Source organism: Saimiri boliviensis, chromosome 16 (assembly GCF_048565385.1).
Source record: "Saimiri boliviensis isolate mSaiBol1 chromosome 16, mSaiBol1.pri, whole genome shotgun sequence".
NCBI classification, from domain to species: Eukaryota; Metazoa; Chordata; class Mammalia; order Primates; family Cebidae; genus Saimiri; species Saimiri boliviensis.
Window position 1 is genome coordinate 75,643,576 of NC_133464.1, and position 27,435 is coordinate 75,671,010.

Below are 27,435 nucleotides of genomic sequence, written 5' to 3' on the forward strand. Positions count from 1 at the left end.
TTCACTTATAGCTGTTTACTTTGCTGCTTCTGAATCCTTGGGGGTAGAATTAAAGTTTCTGGGTGATGTTTTATTAAACATTTCAAGGAGAGGGGGCTCCTTTACAGCAGAGGCTTGCAAACAGGCAGCTTTGCCCTCCAGGGAACGTTTGGTAATATCTGGAGATACTTTTGATGATCTCAACTAGGGGGTGAGTGCTACTGGCATCTAGTGGGCAATAGTCAGTGATGCTGCTGAACTTCCTATAGTGTACAGGATGCCCCCCACCACACCAAAGAATTATCTGGCCCAAAATAGTGCCACTGTTGAGAAACGCTACTTTATGGGGCAGTGGAAGGGGTGGTTATGATCCTTCTAAAAAACGAGAAAACGGGTTCAGAGAAGCTGAATGATTTACTTAAGGTTCTACAACTAGTAAATGATGAAGCCAGAATGCAGACTCTCATCTCGAGAGCCTCAGTTTCGTGTCTTTATTTCCTGTGGTACTTGAGCTGGCCTTGCCACCTGCCTGTAGAGAGAGGACACGGAGGGGTTCATGAGTTTTCTTGCTTTTCTGGAATTCTGGGCATCCACCACACCCATATAATGAGCAGAAGTCACTGGGGTGGACATTGTGCTCCTGCAGTTTTCTTTACTCATTAGGAGCCAGGGGCAGGGCTCATGTGAGCAGAGTGAAGATTCCGCTAAGGCCTGGGTGGGAACTGGACTCTAACCTCTGAGACTGAGACTTGTAAATAACAACTGAAAAACTAGAGCACAGGGTGTGTGTGCGTGTGTGTGTGTGTGTGTGTGTGTGTGTGTGTGTGTGTCGTCTGGGTGTGGTGTGGGAGGGAAGTAAGATCTTATCCCACAACAATAAGCGAACAGCTAATTACTTGTAATTTTGGAGATAATTGTTTTCTCCTCCTGCAAACATGCCAAATAGGAAATTAATTTAAACCCCAGAAAGCTTGAATCATATGCAGATTGTCAGGAAAAAAACACTCATTACCCCCCTAGAGCCCCCATCATATCTAACAGGCAGGCTGCAGCACAGGGCTGGTACCTCCGTGCGAGGTCCGCCCACTCACTGGTGACTGGAGAATAACGGGACTGAGCTTCTCGCAGAGGCAGGCCCCTGGCAGGCAGACGGGGCCCAGCTTCCCATTGACACCTGGTTCATGCCACCTGATGCAGAATGTCTCGCTGCAGTCATCCTTTCTCATAGACGTATTCATCACTTTGAATTCCATGTCAGTGCAAGAGCTGGCTTCATTTGGCCTTGGATAAATGAGTCTTCAGGTAATAGATGACAGTTAAAATGTCAGGCAAATGTTATCTCCAGTGAAAGACTTGGCTGTGCCTGCTCAGTCTGTTTTGCTTCTCAGCTTAAGGCAGTCTCTCTTCATTTCTAAGAGGGAGGATGAATACAATCCAGATTGTTCACTTAGATGAAGCATCTTCCTCCCCCTACTTCTCACTGCTCGTGGGCCCGAGTTCAACAGGGAAAGCCTTCTAGGGCTGAGCAACAGAGCAAAAGGAACGGGCTGCCCTGCCTTCTGATCCCAAGCAGCCCGTGCATACAGTGTTTTAACTGTTCTGGAAAGAATGAAGCATTCATAAGCCTTTCCATTTTCAAGAAAAAAATTTCCTGTGACATTTTAATCCCCTTTTGTGCTGGAGAATTTTTAGAGTTTTCTCCTGCCAGTCATCTCAAATGTTTTGTATCTTTCCCTCTTAGCTGAATTGCATATTATGAGCCATGACCCACAATAAAAAATAATGCCACTGTTATTGAATGAAAGTCTCGTTCTTTGGGTTATTCTGGGCTATGGGTCAGCGTATAAATGCTGACCTCTGAGAGTCCAAAGATGTTATCTAGTTGAGGCTTATGCTGGGAGAACAAAAATGAGCTGTGAGATGAAAATGACCACCTGGGATCTCCAATTTGGTTTATGTTTCCGTGAAATAGTTTCTATAAATGATATGAGTGGGTGCCACAGCATTTTTTTTCTAAAAGGAGAGCTGGCTTATATCTGAGATCTCTTGCCTGCCAGTGGAATTTTTGTAGATACTCTCTATCTAAATTGGAATTTCTCAATCTCCCCACTATCGACATTTGGGGGCCAGGTAATTCTTTTTCTTGGGGGCTATCCTATGTGTTGTAGGATGCTAAATGGCATCCATAGTTTTTACCTCTGGATACCAGAAGAGATCCAACCTCCCAAGCTGTGAAAACCAATCATGTCTCCAGACATTGCCCTGTGTTCTCAGGGGAGCAAAAATCCCCCCAATTGAGAACCATTGATCTAGATTAAAAAAAAACGATCCCCAGACAGATACAAATGAATTCATTCCTTTGTTCAGTCTTTTAACAAAAGTCTCTTAAATGCCTTCCGTGTACCAGAGTCTTCTTTGGAGATTGTAAATTGAGAGATGAGTAGATCATAGTTATTGCCCTATAGGGACTTGGCGAGAAGACAGGCATGAATCTAAATAATTACACCAGGAATGCTCTCTAATGAAGATGGGAAGGACGTGGCTTAGGAGTTCAGAGGAAGAAGTCTTAACTCTTCTTCAACTTATCAGACTTCCTGAAGGGTTTGATTCTCCATTTATTCAGGAAGTACTTACGTTTTCAAGGGGAAAAGAATCCTGTTTATCAAGGTATTACACTACAGAGAGTTTCAAAATCAAATTTATGAATTCTTTTATGTAAATATTTTGGTATGGTAAATTTTGGTTTCGAATGTAGATAAAAGAAGTCCTAATATCTGGATATTAGTTGATGTACAAAACATATACATGAAAGGATCTGCATGAATGGATTGGGGGGTAATAGCGGTTCAAAGTGCTGAGTGAGCCCTGAGCTTGGACAGTGGCCAGGCTCTGTCTCAGGAAAGTGTCTACCATGCTTTGAAGTCACAGTTTTGAACCTGTGTTCACAATAACAGATAAAAGTGGATGTTTACACTTCCTTGGGCTTTGGATTTGATGACCTCCCCCATAAAATGTGGAGGGCAGTAAAATGAAACTGAAATAGAACGGCCTCCACTGTGGAAGCAGCATTGGCAATGGCTGCCCACTGTGAGCTACAGCCAGCACAGCTCCCAGACCACCAGCTGGAAATCCGCCCCTTTCTCTTTCATCACAAATAAGTGTGAAAGATGCTATGATAAGGGTGGTTTTGAATCTATGGCAAATGTATATTTAAATTTTTTTTTTTGCCATAGCAACTTTATTTTTATTTTTTTTAATTGCATTTTAGGTTTTGGGGGTACATGTGAAGAACATGCAAGATTGTTGCATAGGTACACACATGGCAGTGTGATTTGCTGCCTTCCTCCCCTTCACCTGTATCTGGCATTTCTCCCCATGCTATCTCTCCCCAGCTCCCCACCCCCCACTGCCCCTCCCCTGTTTTCCTCCAACAGACCCCAGTGTATAGTGCTCCCCTCCCTGTGTCCATGTGTTCTCATTGTTCAACACCCACCTATGAGTGAGAACATGCGGTGTTTGATTTTCTGCTCTTGTGTCAGATTGCTGAGAATGATGGTTTCCAGTATTTAAAATTATTTTTACGTTTTAACTATGTGGGAGGCAGTTTGATGTAATCATGAAGAACACTGGCTGGAAAGTTAGAAAGACCTGGGTTAAAACCCGGGCTCTGCCAGGCCTAGATGTTTGACCATGGACCAGTTGTGCTGCAGGTTCTTTGTAGAAATTAGATTGATACATCCCACCTCAAAGGATTGTTACGAGGTAATTATATGAGATATTTTAACTGTCTAATTTTTTAAATTTTTATTTTTTGAAATAAAGTCTCACTCTGTCACCCAGGCTGGAGTGCAGTGGCACAATCTTGACTCACTGCCACCTCCACCTCCTGGGTTCAAGCAATTCTCCTGCCTTAGCGTCCTGAATAGCTGGGATTACAAGCATGCACTAGCATGTCTGGCCAATGTTTGTATTTTTAGTAGAGATGAAGTTTCTCCATATTGGCCAGGCTGGTCTTGAACTCCTGACTGCAAGTGATCTGCCCACCTTGGCCTCCCAACATGCTGGGATTACAGGGGAGAGCCACCATGCCTGGCCTAGAACTGCCTAATTTCTAAGTATTTGGTGAACAGGGTTGTGGCAGTATTGTTAGTAACACATTGCTTGCCACTCACCTCGCACTGGTGTACCCATGACTTTATGGTTGAAAGCTGTTGTTTTAAAGACAGAAAGGTGCAAAGCCAGGAAGCATTATAGGTCCACAGAGTAACTGTGTTTCTTAAAACCAAAGATCAAAAACTGTTAACTTTCCTTCTAATGCTAAGAAGCCTTTGCAGATTCTTTGGAATAAAGCCACTATTAGTGAGGTTGGGGCAGCATTTACTGTGGAATAAAGAGCTGATGCATTTAAGATGAACTTTAAGAGAAGGTAAGATTGGAGAAGGGGATATCTGTGTATTAGTCCAATCTCATGCTGCTAATAAAGACATACACAAGACTGGGTAATTTATAAAGGAAAAAAGTTTAATTAACTCACAGTTCCACACATCTTAGAAGGCCTCATGATCATGGTGGAAGGTGAAGGGGAGGCAAGACATGTTTTACATGGCAGCAGGCAAGAGAGAGCTTCTGCAGGGAAACTCTCATTTATAAAGCCATCAGGTCTTGTTAGACTTATTCACTACCATGAGAACAGTATGGGAGAAGACCCACCCCATGATTCAATTATCTCCACCAGGTCCCTCCAAGGACATGTGGGAATTATAGGAGCTATAGTTCAAGATGAGATTTGGGTGGGGACACAGCCAAACCATATTAATCTGGAAGGTCATCATTGCCTAGAAGGGCCTGCAAAAATAGATATGAATCAAGTTTTAAATTTGCTTTCAGTTCAGGTTAAATTTGGAATATTGGTAACGATTTTTAAACTCAAGCAAGGGTGTTACCACTTTTTGGCGATTTCCTAGGCCCAACTGAGCCATGAACAGAGGATTCCTTTGCCCTTGATCTTTTGAGACCTAATAAGAATGCACAAACCACTTTCAGTGCTCTCTTTGCATGACAACTGTGTAGATGTGATGGAGCCCAGCAATGTCAAAAGAAAGGAAGCATCCCCTACCCAGGGTTGAGATTGTATATGATTGGGAAGTGACACCAAAGCCAGTGTGAAGTTTAAGAGTGGAGGCATTGCTGAGAGCCCCGTTTTGAAGAAGTCCTTTTTATTCCTGTAAACATTCTTGCCCAGTATCCTCCTTATTGATATATGCTTCTCTATTAATTTTTAATTTCTATCAAAATCTCAGAAAAAAGATACTGTCAGTCCCTGTGAAAATAAGGACCATAGAAATCTTACCAGTTTGTTTCTCAAAAGATAATTTTTCTCATCCATTCCTGCATTTATTCAACATTTATTCAGCACCTATTAGAAGCTCGGCAAGACAAAATGTGGGCCCGCCCTCCAGGAGCTTCCATTCTAGCAGAGGCAGGGGAGGAAGGGAAGGAGGTAGAGAGGTAATGACAGCACAGGACAGAAGTACAAGGGTAGGCATCAGTGCAAGTGCAAGAGGAGCTCCAAAGTCCACACTGAATGCTTAGGGAAGGCTTCCAAGATTCGGCAATGTTCCTGCTGACTTCTGAAGGAGACAGCGCAGCAAAGATAGAACAGAGGATGTTGTTTTCCAGCAGTCAACAGTGTGGTGTGACACTCGAAGAACAGAAAGACACTTACAAGAAAAAGATCTCATGTGCTGAAGTCAAGCAGAGTGAGAGAGCATGGTATGTTTTAGGAACAGCAAATCAAGGAGAAGCCTTGCTTTCCATATGGAAGCAAAGGCCTGGGTAGGTCACTGTGGCTCCAAAACTGCCCATGCATCGCAGACTTCCCTTGCACTGATCCTTGCCGTCCTTCTCCAAATCAGCGTGACCATAAAAGGGTATATGGCTCTGTTTAGTCCTTGTGTAAGAAAAACTACACGTAAAGATTTAATTGAAAATAATTGCAAGAATGGTTCTCGGAAATATTCCACTACTCTGCATTTAGAAATAGCCTGAAATGTTTTGTAATCCATCCGCGTGCCTTCCAGCTAGAGAGCATGTAAACAATACACACTGAAAAGACCATTCTTTTTTTTCTTCCTTTCTAATCTCCAGCATTGACAATTGCATGGTGTCTTGTGACAATGTGTTTCTGGTCTTCATAGCCATTAAACTATTTCTAAGTTTAATCGAAATCCAATTGAAACCTGTTCTTTTTCACTCTCTGTTGAGAACACAGAACAACTGCTCTCTAGCACATCTATTATTTGTTAAGGAAAATGGTTATGGAAGCATTCACTCCAATCACATAATATGGGTGGGCAATTGCTTACTTTAACTATGCCAGATAAAAGATGACCCCCAATTCTCCATGGCAACCAGAATCATTGACGATAGAGCCGGAGGAAGATGCTTTGTGTAAATTGTGTAGCTAGAAGGAGATTTGCAAATGAGGGGACTCTCACTGGCTTAACCCAAGAAGCTGATAAAAAGAGGAGCTGTCCATTTAAAATGCATCAGAGCCTTATCACATTCATATAAAACAAAATGACTAAATGAAGCAGCTGGAAGATTATAGTGAGTTTTAATTATCTTTTAATAGCCAAAGGGCTCTTGCCAACACATGCCGATAACCTGTCACTTGTTATGTGCCATATAATCTCCATTTATGAGTCTCAGCTGTTACAAATTGGAAAATATATTTACAGTGATGATCTTTTCTTGTTAAATGCGAATTCCCAGAAATGTTCAAACTGCAAGGTAGCCGCACAGCTTGTTTCTGTTACCCTCTTGTGTGGAATTGAAAAGGCTGGTAATACTAAACAAACAATAATAACCAACCTCCTTCTTGTTCATTATTTATGACTCTCATTATGAGTGTAATAATCCCAATTCTTAAAAAGTAAGGGCAAAATAATTCCTGAGGCTTATAGATTATATTTCTGTAAATTGCTTACAAATCCCTTTTTAATGGTAATCCACATTTTTTTTCAAATCTGCCCGCTGCCTTCTCCTCCTGTCCTTAGATACATCTATCTCAGTGTCTTTGGGCTCCAGAGCTCCAAGGCAGCTGCTGTGGTGTCATTCATATTCACTCTACGTCCCTGTATTTCCTAGAAAGATAGGTAAACATACAGGTACAGATATAGGTAAACCTTTAAATACCATGCTTGGCATTCAGTACATGGGACATCAAATGAGAAGTCTTTCAGAGTTGCTGACCCCTCCTACTTGTCTTCCTGCCTTGACCTCACTAGTATCTCATTTCTCTGCTTCTCTTGACTGTTTTTACCGTCTTTGCTAGCGACTCTTATTCCTCCGCCCAGCTCTGTGTTCCCAAAGATTAAATTCCCATTCACGGTCTTATTACCAAATTTGCATGGATGGTTACCAGATCTCCATCTGCAGGTCAGACTTTGCACCTTTTTTCCAGTTCTATGTGTCAAATGGCCTTAACTGAACATCTCTAATTATATAGTCATGATCAATTCCAGTCAATAAGTTTAACCACTGAATATGTTAACTTTATGTCTGGGAACTTTTCCTATTTTGGTTAGGCCTTGATTTGCTCTGCCTATCTTCTTGAAAAGAAACTTAGTGTCAATTTGTAGCTTTTGTATCTGTTTGTAGTGAGGCTCTAAGGCAGGTGTCCCCAAACTTTTTACACAGGGGGCCAGTTCACTGTCCCTCAGACTGTTGGAGGGCCGCCACATACTGTGCTCCTCTCACTGACCACCAATGAAAGAGGTGCCCCTTCCTGAAGTGCGGCGAGGGGCCGGATAAATGGCCTCAGGGGGCCACATGCAGTCTGCGGGCCGTAGTTTGGGGACACCTGCCCTAAGGACTACCATTTTTTTCTTCAAAATACCTTTGAGATCTGGCATAAGGATGAAATTATTCTTTATTTCCACTGCAGACATTGTGGTTCAGACACAGAAACTTGTCTGTTTACTTTCAACTTTAAAAATTTAATATATAAACAAATTATGGAAATCTTCATCTATCCTGCTCATCACCTACACATGGGGTTAGCAGCAACGAGTCAACATTTTTGTTTCTGCCGTCTCGTTTGTTAGCATGCTTGTCGCCTTTCAGCTTGACTAGGAAGGGTTTTTGCAGCCATTTTGAACTGATTCCGGTTTGTTAAATGCAAAGGCAGTAACAGTTCAGAATTTAAAAGCAGTTCAAAGTTCTATTAAGAAAAAAAGAACACCCCTGTGATTACCATGGAAACAAAAGCAGATGTTTCAAAAAATTTTTAGAGAAGAAAATGTGCTGCATTGCGGACTTGGGATGAATAGTTTGGTGGCTGCTGAACTGTCAATGTGCTGGTGGATTCTGAAGGAACAGGAGTAAATTACAGAACAAGTAAAAACCGTGGGGCCTGGGTGCCCGGCGATCACTTGCAAGAGGGGAGTAAGCGAGGCGGACACAAAGGCAACACTGCTGACTGTAGGGCTGGAGGAGCAGCCTCTTAGCCGCCAGCACCAGCAGGAGCCCTCGCAGGAAGGCTGAGCCAGTGACAGCGCAGACAGTGAAATGCACATCGTTGACCTGGGATCCTTTTTAGGTCCCATGCCTGTAAAACTCTGCACATCAGAGTAGTCACAGCCCAGGGCTGGTGACAGGTTCAAGACATGTTCAGAACTTGGGACTCCACGAAGCCACATTTGACAATTCATTTTGAAGAGGAATCCTTTTTTATTGTTGAGTGTATACTTGGCTCCTTTAGTATTTCAGTAGTCTTCGTTAATGAACACATTTGGAAAGTGGGCAGATGAAGAGAATCAACTTATGTGTGTATATTTAGGTTTTCTATTTATACTTGGTATAAAAACTGACCTGCATCCACGAGCTGTTTCTTTGGTGCTTATGAAGAGTCTTATACTATCTGTAGACCATCATGATGCGTGTCAGTTTGGGGAAACATATGCAGAAGGGCCAGTAATTAGTGTTAGCTCCTCAACTCACAGTGGGTAGAATGCCTGGAGGTCTCTTCCCTGCACAGTTGCAAGCAAAGCTTTGTGTCTACTGTGAGCCTTCCCCTCCCTGCCCTGGAAGGGTGTGGCAGAGAGGAAGTGAAGGATGGAGATCTTTTTATGCACAACCCTTGCTTATTGGGGAGGAACAGGCATTGTTGAGCTTACTCTGGTTCAGTCTGATTTTTTTCTGTCTCTAGCAGCCTCATTAGATGTGGCCTTTGTAGTAAGAAGAGTGGACTCTTCTCTATGAACAAACTTACCATCAAGGCTCACTATACTATGAACACCCTCTCTTCTTGTTCACCACTCCATCTACTAGGCTGGGGCAGGGTGGACAGGGGTATGGTTGATGGCAACAGGGTGTGCAGGCCCTGAAGGATGGAGTTTGGCCCCAGTTGTGGGTGGTTCTCTTTAGAGAATGGGGAGCTGGATAAATATTTCTCTTAGCTCTGATAATAATAGTGAAAAGTCCTTATCAGCATCCTAAAGGTGAGGATTTATCCGTCTCTTACAAGCCAAGAAGAACCGTGACACTGGGGTCCCTCCGAGTAGTATGAATGATACACATCAGCTTACACATCTGTATGAGGCTTTCAACTTTGTTGTATTCACAGTGAAACGGGAGCATTCCCTGGTTCCCCTCACAGGACATGCAACAAGGGTGTGGCTCACCTGTTCGGTCCCTGCAACTGATCAAACCTCTGAGGGGAAGGGGAGCACACAGATGGACAGGTACAGGAGCCCAAGTGGGCATGTGTTACAGTGTGCCCTTTTAGCCCTGCTGTCCGCAGATGGCATGAGTGTTCACCAGCTCAGTGGACCCTCTGCCTTTTCACAAGGGCAGAGGGCCAGTGTGACAGCTTTCTGTATCCTGAGCTCCTGTCCAGTGTCCCGGAAGAATCAAGTCACACACAGACTTGAAGGATGAATGCGGGAGTTTTGTTGAGTGGTGGAGGTAGCTCTCAGTGGGATGGACGGGGAGCCAGAAGAGGGGATAGAGTAGGAACATGCTCTCGCCCTGGAGCCTGGCCATCCAGCAGCCAAACTCATCTCCCACCACCCCCAGCCAAACTTCTGTCGGCATTCAAACGTCCTTCTTCTTCTCTCTTTCTCTGCCATGTCCTTCCACGGTTCCTTTGCTTGTCTCCTTACCTGCTCATCTGCTTCTGCAGCATGGGGTTCAGGATTTATATGGGTACAGGATAGGAGGCATGGCAGGCCAAAAGGCAACTTTTTGGACGTGGAAACAGAAATGCCTGTTTCCGCTTAGGGCTGTAGGTCTTCAGGCTTGAGGGTAGAGCCTTTGCCAGGGAATCACCCCCTTGTACCCAGTGTTTCCCTGTCTCCTGTCCGTATCAACAGAATACTTTCAAATGCTAGAATATAGGCAACAGCTGCAAAGGGACTGAGAGGCCTAAAACAGTACTCAACAAATCAGCAATAATGAGAACTCAGCGCAGCGCCTATGAAGGCGCTCACCTGTGTCGTATGCACGTGCTCTCTCTCTAGCACTGTTAAACCTGTTGTCCTGACTCTCCCTTCTCATAGCCACTCTGCTCAGGTGTCTAGCATGTCAAGTGTACAAATTATCCTCTTTGCACCTGACTTGACCTCATACTGTGCCTCTGACCTCAGTCTGCTGTGCCACCCACTCCCCCATCAGCCTGGTGTTCCATCTGCTGGGGACCAACCAGCCCACTTTGTCTGAGATTCAATGGTTTCTAGAGACATTAGACTTTCAGGATTAAAATGAGGATCATTCCAGGCAAACTGGGATGGCTGGTCACCCTATGTGTGACAGACTGTGCATCCCAGTAATGCATCTATTCAACTACAGCACTAATGCATTTTATAATTTGATCACCAACTGACAGCACACCTGGAGAGCATGTTCCCCCATGGCCTGTGGCAGGCCTGTTGAAAAACCTTCATTTATGTTTTGTTCATTGCTCATCAAATTTGTTTCCATTCAAGAGAGGCCTTTATTTTTATCCCGGTTAGTCTAGGCATTATCTCTAGATTCATACTGTTTTGAAAGTTCAATTTCAGGCTTTGATGATACGCTTATAAATCAGAGTTACCCTTGACATAAATCAGTAGAATCAACCCCATAAAGGGGATCATCGTTGTCTCGGGGGCCGCATGAGGCACACACAGCTGTAGAGCTGTCAGCAGAGTGGCCAAGAAGGCAGACCTGCCCTGATCACTGACCGGCAGCCTTGGCCTTCACCAGAAGGTCCCCTTCGCCCGGCAGCGCCGCAGCTACAACCCGCCAGCCTGCTTAATCTTACAGATATGTGCTGGGGCCCTTGCTGTGGGTGCAGCCTTAATTTAGTGTCCGGCCTAAGTTCTGTATGGATAATTATGTTCTTTGGGATAATTGTGTTTTCCCTGGATGAAATATTCACTGCATATATTCTTTCCAGGCACATTTATACTGTCCACTGGCTTATATACTTTTGAAAATGGTCTGTATGTTAATATCTATTCTTAATTGCCAGAATTTGAGCTCAAGGGCAAGAATAGTGAATATCACACCGTAAATCCAAGGAGAAATACAGCACCTGTCTTTCTACTGAGGTCTAAGAAGTCATTTAGGAAGTCCAACTCTCCATAGTCATTGCCTTAAGACCGTAAAAGCTATCCTTTTAGCAGGACTACAGCGATGGTAGGCAAAGAACACACATGGTGTTCTGGAAGCATAAAGGTAGGGCTTTTCTCTGATTCATGGAAATACCATATGATACTAGGATCTGGATGTTATGGGAAAATTGTTTGGTGGTGACCTTTTTATATGTCCCTAAAATATCAAAAAATGGAAAATCACTAGATCATCTGTGACATGGGCCCAGGGTCAGTAACTTAGGGAAGCTCGCTTGGTGGGTGATGTGCTCAGTGTCGTCTTTAATCCACCAGCTCTCTAATGTTCTCGAGCGAAGGCAACACATTTTCATCCTTTACAGCCCTCATCATACCACCTACTGGCACTGCAAAACTTCTGCAACTCGGATTGAATCCAATTTTATTGGAAAAGTGCTTTCAGATAAAAATCTTGCTAAGTGATTTGATGTGGGAAAAGTCAGAAAAGTATCTAAACAAACGTTCTCCTGGATGCAGTCTTCAATTGTGTGATTTCTAGCAATTCACCCATAATTCAAGTGAAACGCACACCTGCTGGGTCAATACTATTGATAGTGACAAAATTGGTTCTCCTCTGACAGCTTCAACATTATGTTGGAAGCCCTGTGTGTGTGGATCTAAAAGATCTCTATTTATAAAGTGAGAACTGTTCAAAGCTGAAACTGGTTGTTTAGTCCATTTGAAAATATGCGGAAGGGAGGGGCCTGAATACAGCCCATAGAGTGAAAATCTTCTCCGTCATTCATTGTGATTAAATACAAATGACAGAGGACTGTTGTGCAGCTATTTCAGTATTGTAAATGGAATGTCTAGCACTCTGTTATCACTGCTCCCAGGGCAGCCTCTTGAAGCCCTTGGACCATCTCAGCCTCACCAAGTTCTCCTCTCCACATTGTCAAAAATAGGCAAGATGTGGAGTATATCGACCAGAGAGGGATTAAAGGCAGGGAGTTCCAAAGAAAGGGCAACCTCTGAGATATAAAAGCTACTCACAATTTTGGATGCATCATATATATAACCAGAATAAATTGAGTTAGAAGATGATGATGTTTCCTTTCTAGTGACAGAGGGCCATTTATCATGTGGCAAATATTTAATGTAGCAATGATAGGAATATCTTATTTAATACATGATTATTTTGTATATCTATTTTTTATCTCTAGCCTTTCAGGATGAATAAAGCTTACCATTTTGATTTTCAGGCTTTCCCAGCAGTGTGAAGAAGTAAGGTTTTGCTAGTTTATTTTGAAAAGGAAGAGAATTTACTTTGAAATTGTGTTCAGGATTAGATGTTATTCATTTAATGTAAGGAGCAGCCTTACTTGACAAGCTAAATAGGGTGGTAAATCTGAGGTTTGCAGAGAGCAGACTTTTAAAATTCCCATCTAATATTAAAAATGTATTTCATTATAGCTTACCATCAAGGGAACGAATAACCCAACATATAGATATGCGCATGCTTTACACAAACAGCCAATTAGACATGCGTATTTTCTTTTGATGAAAAGAGAAGCTTTTGGAAATGCAAACATGTGCATCCACTTACTAAGAGTCTACCAGCCTCTTATGTGGGACTGACATAATGATGTCTTGTGCACTTCCTCTTTTAAAATACAAAAATAAATGACACTGAGACCAAAAGCTCTGCAAATTAGTGGCTATTCAGGCTTGATAACTGTACTGAATGCACATGGTTTTCTGATGACGGCCACAGCTGGGGTGCATGAATCATCCTAACCTGGCAGACTGTTTTAGTAAACCTTTCATTTTAATGAAGTGATTCATTTGGAAAGAGGGGCAATGTGGCGAGCATAAGGCCCAGAGACTTCCTTCAGCAGCCCGAAATGGCTCAGAGCCACAGAATCTTGCCCCTTGATCATCCTGGCAACCTGAAAGTGGAGTGAAAGAATCCCAAGCATCCTGTCAGCCTCAGTGGGTCCTAACTCCTGCAGAACAGATGTTTGTGCAGCATCATCTCCTCTCACGTGCACAACAATCCTCTGAGGCTGATGTTGTGATATTTTATAAATAAAAACATGAGGCTCAGAGAAGTTAAATAACTTACAACTCAGGCATCTTAGATTCTACACTGTATGTGTCGCAGTTCCTTGATCTGATCTTGTTCTCTCTTCTTTCTCTATTTATAATGTCTTCCTTCCTTTCCCTTCCTTGTCCTGTTCCCATTTCTCCACCTCTTCTATGCTTTCACTTACTCGGAGCATACCGAGCTCCTACGCCATGCCATGCCCTTTGCTAAATGCCAGGATCCAGTGGTGAACAAGACAGACGGAAGTCTTGTCCTCATACAGTTTATGGTCTAGCAAACAAGAACAGATACGTGTTCAATTAGAAACTAGGGGGCACGGGAGGAGAGGCAGCACATCTGGAAGGGATGTTTTGTAAGACGACAGTAAGTATATTGGTTGACAGACTGAGAATGTTTAAAGATTTCAACAGACTTGGTCAATGGACCAAAATCACTGGTTGAAATTACACAAGAATAAATGTAAAGCTGCCATTTCATATTACATAAATACAGAACTGGGACCACATGACTTCATAGGGTTCCAGGTGATGTTTAAAGCCTCAGTGATATGAAATAATGCCTTAAAAAGGATGCAGTCTGTCTGTGGCCATCCCACCCTGAACGTGCCTGATCTCACCTGATCTTAGAAGCTGAGCAGGGTCGGGCCTGGTTAGTACTTGGATTGGAGACCGCCTGGAAGTACCGGGTGCTGTAGGCTTAAAAGAAAAAAAAAAAAGGATGCAGTCTTAGGCTATGTCTGTACCAGCATGGGTCCCAAAATGGAGGTGCTTATAATTTTATGTCACATCTGCAACTCTCTGAAGAGCTTTTTTGTTTTAAGGGAGACATTGGTTACAAGACAGTGAATACTATTTTTGAGAGAATAAGATTCTCCAGAATTATATATTTCCCTTGGTAGAAAGTGAGAGACACTTAATTCTTATTCATTCCCCTTCCCTAATGAGCTTCCCTATAGGGAACTTTTGGCTTGGTAGATATGAACTAGGAGGAGATAATTGGCCTCCCAAAGTAGCTAACTTTCCTTAACAACACCTGGCAATGTCTAGTGCTCAGAATTTTCAGAGTACTATTCTCCAGATTTTTTTATTGCTATTGCTATTTTAATCTGATTGAGGAAACAAAATAAGTGTGAGTAAAGCTACTGTAAAATAACATAATTAGTTTATGATAGGGCTGAGCACAGTGGCTCATGCCTGTAATCCCACCGCTTGGGAGGCTTAGACAGGAGGATCACTTGAGCCCAGGAGTTCAAGACCAGTCTGAGCAACATAGTGAGACCTGATCTCTGTAAAAAATCAAAAAAATTAGGCAAGCTTGGTGGTGAATGCCTGTAGTTCCAGCTAGCCAGGAGGCTGACATGGGACTATTGTTTGAGCCTGGGAGGTAAAGGTTGCAGTGAGCCGAGATGACGCCACCACACTCTAGCCTGGGTGACAGAGTAAGACCCTGTCTCTAAGAAAATAAATAAATAAATAAATAAAATAACAGGTAATTGTATGACGGCATTAGAAAGAAGTGGGAGGGAGACAGGATGAGGCAGTGGAAAGGACACTGTCACTGGAATTAAACATGCAGGTGTAAATACCAGCTATACCTGTGTTAATTGATATAGACAAGTTACTTAACATTCTCTGAGGCTTAGTTTTCCTTATTTGCAAAATGGTAGACAAATATCTGCATTGTAAGATTGTTGCAATGAGTAGAAATAATATTGACAAATTAATGACCAAAGAGCCTGGCACATTGTAGGTGGCTACAGAAACCCTGAGAAGAGAAATCATTGAAAAAAAGAAGGTGGAGTCAAAGGTGAATTCTTAGAAGAAATGCCTTTTTAGATTCATACTTACGAAATCATAGACATAGACTGACGGAATGTTAAGAAACCCATTACAGATGGAAGAAGAAGTGACAAAATGAAGAAGTAAGATCAAGGCCCTGTATATATGCTGCTGTGTTTTCTTTTTGGTTAACTGAGTTATCATTCGTTAGCATGTTCTCTTGGGATTTGCATTTATTGACAGCTGTTTGTGGCCAGTGATAACCTCTGTATGTCTGTTGATTTCTCTGCTGCAAAATCCTCCTACCATTTAGGAAATGATGTTATAGTGTTCCCAACTGGTTTTTTTTTTTTTTTCTCATTTTTAATTTATAAAGCTAGCAGTCATTTCAATGTTGTGTAGCATGTCAACTGTTTTTCATGAAGCACATTTGCAGTGGCTGCCTTTAAAATATAGTACTCATTTATCTTTCTTTATCAGAAATATCTGGCAAGGGGATAAGGAGTTTTCTTTAGTAGAAATGGTTTCCCAACTTATTAGTGAAAAATAGCTTATTTAAAATGTATTGTTTTATAGAAAATTAGATGATCAACTTGCCACCTTAAAATCTAAGATAGAGAGCATCAAGCTCATTCAATAAATACAACTTAATAATTTAAGATGTTGTGTATTCCCGGTATTTTGGGAACACCCAAACACTGAATAAGGGAAAGGATAATGGTGAGTCAGAAATAAAGTGATTGGAGACATAGAGAAAGGAGAAAAATAAAAATACGGGACACAAAGGGGAAAGAAATGGGAGAAATACCAAAAAAAAAAAAAAAGCAGAAAAATGAAAGAGAAAAGAAAGACAAAAAACAGAAAAGAGGAATAGAGGGATGGGGGGCAGTGTGGAGTGGGTTCACTATATCTGAGGCCAGAGGCCCTGCTGCTCCTTTGCCACCCACCATTCATGTCCAGACCCCACCTGGTAGGTAACGATAAAAGCCACAGCTCACAAATCTCTAATCATGTGCCCAGGACTGCCACAGGCTTCCAATTTTAAGTAGTGCCCAAAAATTCCTTTCTCATTAAAAGTCCATTAAGTTACATTCCTTTATTCTTCCTTTTTTATCTTCTTTTTTTTTGGAGAGAAGTTCTCACTCTGTCGCCCAGGCTGGAGTGCAGTGGCATGATTACAGCTCACCACAGCCAGTTGGCACCACAGCCCAGCTAATTTTTAATTTTTTGCATAAATGAGGTCTCACTATGTTGCCCAGGCTAGTCTTGAACTCCTGGACTCAAGCAATCCTCCCGCCTTGGCCTCCCAAAGTACTAGGATTACAGCTGTGAGCCACCATTTCTGGCCTCCTTCTTCTTAATGATAGCCCTGACCCATTCAAAAGTCAAGACCACAATAGGAATGTAAGTTTAAAATGTTATGTGCCCATTTATTCAAAATTAATATTTGTAGCCCCATTGGGTCTTAAAGTACAGTAATATAAGGACCTTCAGAAGTTGATGTAAATCACCTACATGAAAAACCCTTTGTCAGTGGTCCCCAACCTGGTTAGCAGGTCAGAATCACCCCAGCCAGTTATGAAAACCTGGGGTGTCCGGGTACCTCAGCTGAGAGTGACTTGAGTTGAGGTCTCAGCTCTGTTATTCTGTAAGCACCTCAGGTGATGGGAAGTTCAGCCAGTGCTGAGAATGGTGCCTTTTGGGTGATAGCAATACAGTGAGTGAATCATGGTTCCAGCACCTACTAGTGAAGGCCATTCATATACATATATAACGGGGATATACATATATAACTGGGATATCTATTATATAGCAAATTGAAAAGGTATATATACAATAAGTATATAACATATTTGATATTATACTTGATATTATATTTGATGTCTGTAAACTATAAAAATATATGATAGCAAACTATAACAATATATGATAGAAATTTATATTATATCTAATATAATGTATATTAGGCCCCCTGACAAATGTGATGAAAGACAAGCTCCAAAAAATGAGAGGGCACTGGTCATGTGGAGGGGCTGTCCTGGCAACAGTGTTGCTGAGACCTCTTGTTGAATTCGTGTCTGCTTGTCCATCATCTGAGCACAGTGCTCGTCACATTACCCCATCATCTGCTGAATTGAGTACTAAGTCCCCACTTGGAGTGCCCCTCCATTCTGACTCTCTACCGCCTGGTATCTTGGCTCCAGACAAACCGAGCAGCACATTCTCTTCTGAGCCTTTTTTTCTGAGCCTTTTTCCAGCCAGCCAGCTGTCTGGCTGTCTGGCTGCCTCTCTCTCTCTCTCTCTCTCTCTCTTTCTCTCTCTCTCTCTCTCTCTCTCTCTCTCTCTCTCTCTCTCTCTCAATTTTTCCAAGACGAAGTCTCAACCTGTCACCCAGGCCGGAGTGCAGGAGTGCAGTGGTATGATCTTGGCTCACTGCAACCTCTGCCTCCTATCCTCTAGGATAGCCCTTGAATCCTGGGTTCAAGCCATTCTCCTGACTTAGCCTCCGGAGTAGCTGAGTGCACACTCAGCTAATTTTTGTATTTTTAGTAGAGACAGGGTTTCACCATGTTGGCCAGGCTGGTCCCGAACTCCTGACCTCAGGTGATCCACACACCTCCGCCTCCCAAAGTGCTGGAATTACAGGCGTGAGGAACCATGCCCAGCCCAGCCATTCCTTTAAACTGGACCAGTCTATAACTCTCTCCATAACCACACCCTTGCCATTGTCTGCTGAAATTTTATTCGTCCTTCAAGGTCCTTCTTTCAAGAAGCAACAGATACAATTATTTTTGCTTTTGCAATCCCACTGGCTAGCATTTTCTTCTGTCTCTCTCTCTCTTAGTTTATCTGTTTTTGTTTTATCATCAATATTTTTATTATTTTATTTGTCTAATAAGCTGAGTAAAGGTTTAGAATATCTTCTATGTCTTTGGATCCTCTGTTGGACCTACCTAGCATAGTAGGTCCAAATATTTATTCAATACAATTAATAAAATTTTAAAAAAATATGTTGATAGGGGTATAAAACCCATTGAAATATGAAACAAATGTAAGCAGCTGTGATTGTTGAAACAAATGGCTAGTTTTAGGAGATGCTTTTCTGTTCTTAGACGTATAGACTTTGACAAAGGTACAGCCATGAGAAGCTCAGATAGACTAGAGATGTGTGTGCATGTCTGGGGAACATTAGGTACATAGAAAGTGAATGAATAGGCAAAGTTCTAACCAGCCCTGACTTAACGACAGTAACGCTTTCATCTTTTGTGAAGAAGACAGCCACTTACTCATCTTAAGTCACTTCTCCTTACTTCCCCCTGATGCACATGTCTTAAATTATAACCCTGGGATGTATTATCTCTTGCTTCAAAAGACAGACAAAGCATTTATGTCTATGAACACAGTGTGACAATTGCCCTCCTACCCACATACTAAAAAATGAATTTAAATATTGCCAAGCTGAGCTTGTTCATTACAATGTTTCTCTGGATAACAGGCCTGCCCCATCCCTTCCTGCACCCTCCAAATATCCTTACTTGAACAGTGAATAAAATGTAATTGTTGTCCTTAGGCTGTATCATTTTTCTGCTCACAGTAACCATGAGCATGCATTTAAAAGTAGAATCTGGCCTCTTGAGTTTACCAGTTAATTTAATCAACTCTCTATAAATCACTTAAAAAAAAAAAAGGTCAGGAGGAGGGGAGAATAAAAGAAAAGAAATTTTATTTTAGAAACAAAAATGTATCTGTGCAGCTTTGTTTTCACATGGAAGACAAAGGATCTGTCCAATAGGACGGAATGACAGTTCCACTTATCTTGGCTGCACGGAAATTAGATCAGTAACATATTTTCTGTTGAAGAAGAAACCTTATCTTAGTGGCTACATTTCAGAATCAATCATCTGCATTTCAGTCCTGCCCCTTCTCACAAGCAGGGAACATTATACGATTTGTATGTTTCAATTAGTTTGCCATAAAAAATGAGTAGCTCAAGGGCAAAAGTTTATTACTGGTATCTAGCCATGTTTTCTTCTGCTAAATGACATTCTGAAAGCCTCCATTCTGAGCATAATCACCTTAGGGTAACCATAGACTGTGGCCCCAAATGATTCAATTACAGCTAGAAGCTGTTCTCTTCCCGAAGCACAAGTCTTTTGCATTCACAGGGTATTTTTTTCTTTGGTAAACATTCCTACAAGGATGTAAGTGCAGATTAAGATTGTGTTCTGTCTTCTCATTGTTGTCTTTTTTCTATTTACTCTGCTTTTACAAAATGCGTATCATGTCTTAGGACAAATTATCCTCCATTTACCAGCAGGTTAGTTTATAAATTATTTTATTCAAATAGGAAACATTTTCCCTTAGAACCAATAGTAAAGGATGCTGAGTTTCCTGCTGACCCACAAGGACTTATTTAACTCATAGTGAAACTCAGCTCTGAAGTTATAATAGTTTCCTTTTATTTCTAAGAGAAAAGGAGCCTATGTTTCTAATAATTTGACATGTCTGGGACTGTTCCTGACATGTGTCAGTATTTTTCCTTCTTGCCAGTGATAAGGAGATTCTTTCTTTCTCTCTTCAGAGATAGCTTAATGTGTTGTATTTGGATGTAGTGATGTTTCAGTTATCTATTGCTACATGAGAAACCAATCCAAACTTAATGGCTGAAAACAACAGCCATTTATTAGTTCACAGTTCTGTATGTTGGCAGTCTGGGCAGGGCTCAGCTGGTAAGTTCTTCTGCTTGTTTCACCTTTCTTGTGCAGTGATGGTTCATTGGCAACTTGATGGAGTTTTGTGGCCTAACAGTGCCTCCCTCACATGCCTTGAGGTTGGTTTCTGCTGTCAGCCAGGCTTTTCTCTACATGTGGTCTCTTATCCTCAAGGAGGCTAGCCTGGGCTTCTTGTCTCAGAGTTCCAAGAGGCTGAGCGTAAAAGCTGAAAGACCTCTTCAGCCCTAGGCTCATCATTTGCACATCACTTCTGCTTGATTTGTTGGTCAAAACAATTCACATGGCCAAACCCAGATTCGAGGACTCTTGTTGCTGAGAGGAGCAGCGAGGCTAAATTTCAAAGAGACACAGAGATGTGAGGAATTGTCGCAGCAGCAGTCTATGTAAAAAGTCTGCTAGAGGAGTAGTGAGGTGAGTGGTGACAGGTGACAAGTGGTGAAAGGAGTGAGCGGGTGACTGATAACTTTGAGGTTCAGAGGACCTGGATTCCAGTGTCACTTTACTGTTTCCTGGTAATGTGACCTTGGAAAAATTGTTTACCGATCCAAGCTTTAGTTTCCTATCTTTTGAGAATAATTCCTCATCCACAGAGAACTTACTAACTCTCCTCCTTCATCTCCTCCATCCTAATTTGCAGGTTTCATGGTATCGGCATTCCCAGATTAAGGTACAAATTGAGCATCCCCAATCCAAAACTCCAAAATCTGGAATGCTCCAATGAGCATTTCCTTTGAACATCATTTTGGCACTCAAAATGTTTCAGATTTTGGAGCATTTTGGATAATGCAAATATTCCATACACACACAAAAAAACCTGAAATATTTCTGGTCCCAAGCATTTCAGCTAAGGAATACTTAACCTCTATTCTCATCCAAATAAGTGCCCAAGTTAGGGACCTGGGAGAGATACACCTTACTCTCATCTCACTCTTAGCCATTGGTTCCTGCTTTCCACCTTTAAACTAGTGCTTAAGGACCTTAGATGAGCTTAACAATTAAGCAAGGCTGAAGTGGTTCCAAAGAACTCAAACTCCACTGATAATATGAGAGTCTCCAAGTTCTATGAATGAAACAAGATGTTGTGAGAAATAGTAAGGGCCCTGGGGATCATTTTTGCCTACCCATCTCCATGGCATCCCACTCAATCCAGGCCACCATTATCCCTGGCTGGCCACAAGTGTCTCAGCCATGCGAGTTCTCTGTCCTTTATGGTTCATCCTTTGCACTGTTGCTAGAGGTATTGTTCTGAAGAAAAAAAAAATATTAATTCCATACTTGAAAATCCCTATGACTCATAGGATTAAATCTGAACTCTTCCAGGTGGCATAAGAGGCCCTTCACTCTTGGCTGTGGTGTAGCCCTCCCCATACCCAGGTGCCCTTCATCCCTAGGAGCTACACTCCCCACAGGTCCTAGGATTGGTCATACGCTGGCAGGAATCTGTGTCTTCACTTCAGGAAAGTCTTTACTCTGAAATGCCTCTCTTTGATGCCTACCATTCTCCCTTCCATACTCCAACATTTCTATTTACTTTTGTACTTTAGAGCTTTAGAACATGTAAGTGCTCAATAAATGTTGAATGAATGTCTGTGGTATTTAAAGGAGGGATAGCTGAGTGTGGTAGACCAAAGAGTACCATGAGGAAGAAGAGGAGGTATATTGTGCTATGGAATGGGAGCTAGGGATAGAATGAGGGAGCCGTCCTTGGCAAAACAGCAGTAGAGTGGGAATAGAAATTCCTGTAGCCACATCCTCCAGGAAGGAGAGTTGTGATGGAGAGGTATTTTCTGAGGTTGAATACATGCTTGCAGAAGCTAGCAGTTTGGAAGAGACTGGGCTTGTTTTTGTTGTACAGTGAGCAGTAATATATATCTGCTAACTTAGAGGAATTACTCGGAAACTCTAAGAACAGAAAAACAAAGACACACCAGCTAAACCTTGAAATTTATCAGACTCAATACATAGTAAAGAAAAGGTGATTTTTAACTCCATACTATTTAGTTCAGTGTTATTTTCCATTTATTTATATATGATTGAAATTGCCTAGAAAACACATTTGATTCAGAACAAAAACTGCTTTATCAGTTTTTGTTGTAGTTTAACATTAATAAAAATGCAATTTTTATTTTTTATTAATAACTGCATTAATAAAAATTTACAGTTTTATTCTGTTATACTCTAGTAATGCTGAAGATCCAAGTTATTTCTTAGCTAGATTTTAAACATTCATTAGGTTCCTTTAACTCATTCCATTGTTTCTATCTTTTGACCTCCATTAGTGCTAAGAATTAACTTAGATCTACTTTCTATGAATAGAGGTCTGTTTTGACAATTGATTGTAGAAATCAGTGGCCCTAAAATAGTTTACAAAACAACTTCATACCCATAAGCTCATGGAATCCTCACAACAAATTTATAAATATGACAGAACACAGTTTACTCATTTATAATACAGTCTTAATAATTGCACCCTATACAAGACATCCAACTTGGGAAGTGATAAGTGAAAGTATCTCTCTTTGCAGATAACATGATCTTAGATGTAGAAAACCATAAAAACTCCACCAAAAATGGTTAGAACTAATAAGCAAATTCAGCAAAGTTGCATGATACAAAACCAACATGTAAACATTAGTTGCATTGCTATGCATAAACAATAAACAATCTGAAAATGAAATTAAGAAAACAGTACCACTTGGAATACTATCAAAAGGAAATAAGGATACTGAAGGATAAAATACTTAAGGATAAACTTAACCAAAGAGGCAAAAGACTTGTACATTGAAAACTGTAGACACTGCTGAAAGACATTAAAGATACAAATAAATGGAAGGACATCTCATACCATGGATTAGAAGACAATATTGTTAAAATGTTTAAACTACTCGAAGTGATCTAGAGATTCAATGCAATACCTATCAAAATCCCAATGGCATTTTTCACTTTGCAGAAGTAGAAAAACATTCTAAAATTGACATGGGATCTCAAAGGACCCTGAATAGCCAAAACAATCTTGAAAAGGAACAAAGTTGGAAGCTTCATATTTTACATATTACTAAGCTTCAGTAATCAAAACAGTATGATACTGGCTAAAGACAGACAACTGGAACAATGAAACAGAGAGAAAAGAAACAAATTCTCACGTATACAGTCAAATGATCTTCAACAAGCCCATCAAGACTACATTTTTTAAAAAGGTAGTCTCCTTAATAAATGGGAAAACTGGATATTTACATACCAGTAAATGAAGCTGGATCCTTGCCTTATGCCACATATAAAAATAACCAAAATGGATAAAATATCTAAATGTAAGACCGGAAAACTATAAAATTTCTAGAAGAAAACAGGAGAAAAGCTTAATGACTTTGGATTTGGTGATAATTTATTGGATATGACATGAAACACAGGCAGCAAAAGCAAAATTAGACAAATGGGACTACATCTAACTTAAAAATTTCTGCACAGCAAAGGAAACAGTTGAGTGAAAAAGCATCCTATGGAATGGAAGAAAATATCTGCAAACCATACATCAGATAAATGGTTAATATCTAGAATATCTAAGAACTTCTACAACTTAACAACAACAACACAAACAAATTGCCTGTAAAAGACTCGAATAGGTATTTCTTCAGTGAAGGTATACAAATGGCCAAGAAGCATATGAAAAGATGCTTGGTATCACTAATCATCAGGAAAACGCAAATCAAAACCACTTTGAGATATCACCTCATACCCATAGGGATGGTCATTATCAAAAACAAACAAACAACAAAATAAGAAGTATTGGTAATGATGTGGCGAAACTGGAACACTTATGTACTGCTGATAGGAATATAAAATGGTGCAGCTGCTATGGAAAACAGAACAGAGATTTCTAAAAGAAGTATAAATACAATTATCATATGATCCAGCAATTCTACTTCTTAGTATATATCTAAAAGAGCTCAAAGAGATTTGCACCCCAAGTTCATTGCTATGTTGGTTACACTAGCCAGGAGGTAAAACCAACCTAAATGTCCAGTGATGAGTGAAAGCATGAAGAAAATGTGGTATGTATATAAAGTGTAATGTTATTTAGCCTTAAAAAAGAAGAAAATCTTGTTATATGCTACAACCTGTGTGAACCTTGAAGACATTATGCTTGGTGAAATAAGCCAATCATGAAAAGATAAATTTGGCATGATTCCACTTACATGAGGTATCCAAAGAAGTAAAACTCATAGATACAGAAAATCGAATGATGATTGTCAGTAGTTGGAGTGAGGGGGAAATGGGGGTGAGGGTTGTTCCTTAACTGGTATAGAATTTCAGTTTTACAAGATGAAAAAGATCTGGAGATCCATTTCACAACAATATACATAAAGAAAACACTAATGTGTTACCTCTTAATACGTTACGAAGTTATTTTTTATCACTTAAAAATTGTTAAGATGGTAAATTTTAAATTGTGTTTTTTACCACAATAAAAAAATCATACTACCTCATGTAGATATCATAGGATTACAGAAATAATGTATATAAAGCACTTTACTCATCATATACACTTACATGTTAGCTATTATTATTGCTACATATTGATTAATTCAAGCCTAAGGATAAGTGACTTTCTCAAGTTTCCACAACTACTAAATGGCATCCCTGGACCATCAAGTCAGGTTTTCTTACTCGTAAGCTCGTAGATTTTCTACTGTTCCTTGCTTCCTAAAACTGAAACTTTCTTCCATGTGGCAAAAATTTACACCCTGGGATCCCCAACCAAAATTTCAAAATCACTAGTCTGTTTCTTACTAAACATATTCATAAAATAGACGATCTACTTTTAAGGATATGCTGTTTTTCTAATGTAAACATTTTTATCACTCACTTTACTTTTTGGGAGGGTATATATTCATTTCCCCCAAATCTTTCACTTTATTTGACCCCATCTTTATTCCAATCTCTTGGGCAACCCTTCTTAATCCATTATAGTGCCTTAGAACAAGCGGATCTTTAGTTTTTAACTATTAAATAAATCTTTAGTCTTGACATCTGACTTTGCCATTGAAACTAGCGAAGGAGTTGGACCAACGAAGAAAAAACCCAAGGGAGTGAGGTTATGTCTGTTGTGTTCAGTGTTGAATTCTCAGGGCTTTATGTGGTGCTGTATTAATGGATGAGTAAGGAAAAGAAAGGTAAGTGCTATCTAAAAGAGAGTCTTGGATTGTCTGAGCTGGAAAGTAATCCAAGGTCATGACTACTCAGTAGAAGAGCTAGTCTCAAAATATATTTCTACCCAGTATGACCCCACTTATAAGTGATACTGATCAGTTACTCTCTATGGTTTACATAAGATGTGTTCTTGAAAGACATCATCTTGCCTATCTCTTTTTATGAAGACAGTGATGAAACATTTCTTTGACTCTGGCGTACTCTTGGTTTTGATCACCAGGTGAAATGTTTCATTTTATTCTAAGCCATAAAGACTCTTTTCAACCCAATTGGTATAGTTTAAAGGCAAAAATCATTTCAAAGGAAATACGGTGTTTCTCACAGCATCAGTAGAGATTGTGTCAAACTTTTCCTTACAATTTTTGACAAGTGTAGTCCAAAGGGTGTAGGGGATGGTGGTGAGGGGGGAAATGGGAAATTTTCGATCAAGGGATCACACTGATGAACGGTATGATCCAGAAATGTCTTTTCTAGCACCAGTTAGAATTAACTGGAGAAGCAAGATGCTGGAGGCAGGAAGACCAGGAAAAGAGTTAATTGCAATAGTTTATGTGGGAAGTGAGGATACTGCAAAGCAGATCAGTGACAGTAACAAAAAGGAGGAATAAGATGTTGTAAATCGAGGCTCCTTGACCTGCTTGAAGGCAGGACCCAAGTCTTAGATCTGCAGGACTAACACAATGCCTTCTTGCTGGTGGGTACTCAGTCTATAGACGTTTTATCAATTTATGAACTGATTGAAAGTGAGGCCAAGGAAAAACAAGGATTGCAGCATGACTTCATATTTAACTTTTTTTCCTAGTAAGCTAAGAGTGGTGGCTCCTTTAAGAAGTAAGAAATCTGGAACTGGGACATTGAAAGAGGACAAGAGTGAAGTTCCAGGAGAAATGCAGAGTGCAGAAAGAGGTTAGGATATGACTAAGAGAAAGCTGAATTCCTTCAAATGGATGAGAGGGTGGAGGGCTGGTATGGGAAGAAAAGAGAAAAGGTTAATGTGCAGATCTTTGGGGAAAGCATATATATTAAAAGAGGAAGAAAGAAGAAAATTGAGCTGTGAAAACCAAAAGTATTTCAGTAAGGGTATATATTCAAGGCAAGAAAGAATTTCAGGAAGGAATCAGTGGTCAAAAAGTATCAAACTCTGAAGAGGAGACTGAAATGTTTAAGAGAAGGGAATGAATTTATATCAACCTCAGAAGATAACTATAATTTAATTCCTAAAAGTAATACATTCAGTAACACAACACCATTGAAGAAAGCTATTGTGAGCCAGAGTGGTTGCACAGTCCTCGCCATCCTCAAGAGTTGAAGACCTGCTGATTCCTGCTGTCACCTCAAGGTCTAGCACTGAAACCACTCCAGCATCAGAGGACTCAAGATAATAAAGATTTCTCTTCCCCTGTATCCCCAGAGATGCGCTTTTCTGACCAGCTTCCTTATACTCAGCATTAGACCACCATATTGCCAAGGAAACAGGGGGATGCCAAGGAAGATTGTTGCTGAAAGCTTCTGATTTAGCGCTCCAAAGTTTGGAAATCTCTGCATATGTACAAAGGCTTAAGGGGATTAACCAGGATGAAAAACTGAGGTCTGCTGTTCAGCACAGGAGATTTTCCTCAAATTCTCTAACACTCACACAGCCGTGCATTTTCACTGAGCCCAGGGGCACCTCATCCTTCCTTATTCCTCTCCACAGAAACACTGACAAGATGTGTGAGGAATGTCCTGCTTGCTACCAAGTCAGAAGAGAATGCAAATCTGATTCCTGACAAAGATCTTGGATCATGCCTTCTTGGCCAGCCATAAAATCTGTCTTCTGAAAGAAATGATATGATTCATTCTCAGCAATCTGAAGCATTCAATACTAGAGTGATTCAGTCTTCAAAAATCAAAAGGCACTTTGAGTTCCCCACAATGCCAAAGAGAAAGCACAAATTACTCACAATTTGTAATGAAAACAGTAAGTTTTCATAATTTTAGGAAACTAGAATGAGCTTTAAGGCAGCAAGATATAGGCATTATGTATTTATGTGAAC

At 40.7% G+C, this 27,435-nt stretch overlaps 1 protein-coding gene and 1 pseudogene across 7 annotated transcripts in view; both read left to right on the forward strand.

Annotated features, from left to right (window-relative positions):
• The window catches only part of STARD13 (StAR related lipid transfer domain containing 13), a 540,046-nt gene that overhangs the window by 372,209 nt on the left and 140,402 nt on the right, over window positions 1-27,435 (forward strand). The gene's annotated exons all lie outside the window — the stretch shown is intronic.
• LOC120365794 (5S ribosomal RNA) lies at window positions 14,259-14,377 on the forward strand (annotated as a pseudogene).